The sequence below is a fragment of the Bidens hawaiensis genome, unplaced genomic scaffold (assembly GCF_021521415.1).
Source record: "Bidens hawaiensis isolate Kalapana, Puna unplaced genomic scaffold, B.hawaiensis_p1.1 tig00005944_1, whole genome shotgun sequence".
Lineage (NCBI taxonomy): Eukaryota > Viridiplantae > Streptophyta > Magnoliopsida > Asterales > Asteraceae > Bidens > Bidens hawaiensis.
In genome coordinates this window covers 30,962-34,010 of record NW_027491393.1, presented here as the reverse complement: position 1 = coordinate 34,010, position 3,049 = coordinate 30,962, and the positions used below count along the sequence as shown (strand labels likewise).

General features: G+C 34.7%; 1 pseudogene; it reads left to right on the top strand.

Moving 5' to 3' along the window:
- The first annotated feature begins 591 nt into the window (after nt 1-591).
- LOC143631112 (auxin-induced protein PCNT115 pseudogene) lies at nt 592-1,212 on the top strand (annotated as a pseudogene).
- The last annotated feature ends 1,837 nt before the right edge of the window (nt 1,213-3,049 follow it).

Sequence of the window (3,049 nt, the reverse complement as noted above, 5' to 3'; positions counted from 1 at the left end):
ATATTACTCAAAAAGCTGATTACAACTTTCAAACCTTAACTCGGTTTGACTCCTGATGTTGAATCAACTTCATAACACTCCTTAACTTGGTTGTCCCTATTTAAAATCTATTTATAATGCAAACTCAACTTAGCTAACAAGAAACCTAATAACCCTAACTTGGTCATTAAGTGACGCATTAATAAGCCCTTTTAATTTAATTCTTAGGTTAGGCCGTACACTCAAGCCAAACAGCAATTAAGCCAACATTGTATCCATATATATTGAGGGAGAACCCATGAAAGCATCTCGGTTTCTTATAGAACAAATGCGTACGTACTCGGCCCAGTCCCCATCTTTGACCTGTATCATTTTTTATTTATAAAAATAAAAAGATAACAAGTAGACAAATGAATGAGACATGCATGATGATACATGAATTTATTATTCAATAAATTATTTATTACCAAACCATTTTTCTTTTTTGATCAGTTACTAATCCATTATTGACTTTCTATATCTATATATATGCATTGCTATGGAGGCTATTGCTTTATAAAATCTGCAGCAGCAATAATAATAATAATAATAATAATAATATTTAGACACAAAATGGCAGGTGGAGTGAGAAGGATTAAGCTTGAATCACAAGGTATGGAGGTGCCTGCCCTCGGATTAGGATGCATGAGTCTGACCATTAGTGGCTATGGGCCCGGAAAACCCGAGGAAGACATGATCAAACTCATCCACCATGCTGTCAACTCTGGTGTCACTCATCTAGATACTTCCGACTTCAACGGAGATCATGCTAACGAAATCCTCATCGGCAAGGTTAATGGTCGTTCAATTATTATTATTATTATTATTATTATTATTATTATTATTATTATTATTATTATTTGTTGTCGTCATTGTCGTCTTGATTATTTTAGTCGTTTTCTTTTGTGTTGCAGGCATTGAAGGGATTAGAGCGAGGAAGTGTGCAAGTGGCAACGAAATTTGGGATCAAATCGTTGGAAGGAGACTGTGATATTCGTGGTGATCGAGAGTATGTTAGGTCTTGTTGTGAAGCTAGTTTGAAACGTCTTGATGTTGACTACATTGATCTATACTATATCCACCGGGTTGATTCTCGTGTTCCAATCGAAATCACGGTTAGAATTTCGAAATCTGTCCATTTCTCTAAATTTGCCTTGCTTATTACTCGAATATTAGTGCTTACTAGAACAATAAAAACCCTACTTAATTTTAATTTTATGATCAAATATTTTGACAATCGTATTTAAAACTCTACTTTTGTATATATAAATGTAATCAAAAGCATCAGTCTAGTTTGCAAGAACAATTATTCAAGACAATTCCTTCACAATCATAAACTATTTGATTGCAAAAGTAAAAGCCATTGTACTTAAATCACCACGAAGAAATAACATGTCTTTTGCTTGCAGATGGGAGAGCTCAAGAAACTGGTTGAAGAGGGTAAAATTAAGTATATAGATCTATCTGAGGCATCACCTTCAACCATCAGAAGAGCCCATGTTGTTCGTCCAATCACAGCCGTACAGTTAGAGTGGTCACTATGGACTAAATTCCATGAAGAAGTAATTCCGACTTGTAGGTAAGACCACCTGTAGTGGTACGTTGTGGGGCCATGTTTTGGCCCAAAACGCGGAACCCCCCCTACATGGCCTAATACATACGTTTATATATCTTAGTAAAACTTTGTGTTTTCCATAAATATCATCTCTCACTAGTAATACATGTTTTTTTCCTATACATGCATGTGGCATTTCATTAATTATTGATATATGATTTTTAGAGAGTTAGGTATTGGGATTGTTCCATACGGTCCTCTTGGTAGTGGGTTTTTAGCTTCTGGTCCCAAGTTCGTTGAAGGCATGTCAGCTGAAGATTTCAGGAAGGTTTGTGTGATCAATGTATATAAAACTAAGTCCCTCAATCACGTAAAAGGACTTTCTTCTTCTAAAATTCTATCTTCTCTAATGGTCACTTGGGAATGATTTTGTGGCTATAGAGGTGTGCCTTCCATATCAAAGGAACAAGAATAACAATCAACAATGTAATCTCTAGTTTCCTTTGTTGTTAGGGTTTCATCCCCTTTGTCTTCTTTAACTTATAATTTGTATGAATTTTGTTTGATTATTGAAAATAAAGAAGCATTTGGTTACCTGATTCTGACAGTTCATGAACTAAAATTCGCATTTCTATGGGGGTGTTTAGGGGGTAAATAGGCTTTTAACTTTTTGCCATGTTTAAAATTTGATTAAGAAAGCTAATTAGCTTGTAAAGTCTTTGTTAACTCAAGTAGTTAAATATGAAAGAAGGTAAATAAAGTGTGGAAGAATGCCTAAAATTGTTTACAAGTCTTCAAGTGTTCACTATTTCAAGATAGTGAACTCATTAAACAATACGTCAAGATAGTGTGCAAACTCTAATAACAACACTATATCAAGATAATATTCCCAACCCTTAACAATATAACCACACTCTGTCAAGATAGCCTTTGCCCTCTCAGATCATCAACAAACGATAAACACTTACAAACAAATCACTATTCCGACACTAGTGATGCCCCCTATAATAATACAAGAATTTATTAATGATGATGTTGAACACTTTCTTCTTTTTCTTTCATCTGTTTTCTTCAACTAGATTGTTACACATAAAACATCTTAAAGAGAGAGACGTTAAGTAATGATACATGAAACATTAGAGCAAAAGGGGAGAGGAAAAAAGTTTGCAAAGGCTTCAATTTATAGGCACAACATCACAAAACCCGAACTTAGAACTCGGCTATGACAGTCGATCCATCTATTGTAGTTGACTAGCTTGTGTTCTTTGGTCTCTAGTGATTGTGAACATTGTGATTTGTCTTCTCCACTTTTGCAACGCCTTTTCTAGAGGTTTGAACTTGTTCTTAAGTGTTCATAACTACTAGATCCATGAAGCTCATCAGACAGAGAGGATTTATGTTATTAAGCGTTAGCCCGATTGCTCAACAAACCACCTTTATATATTGGTTTTCTATGTAGTTCTATTCTCATGAAAT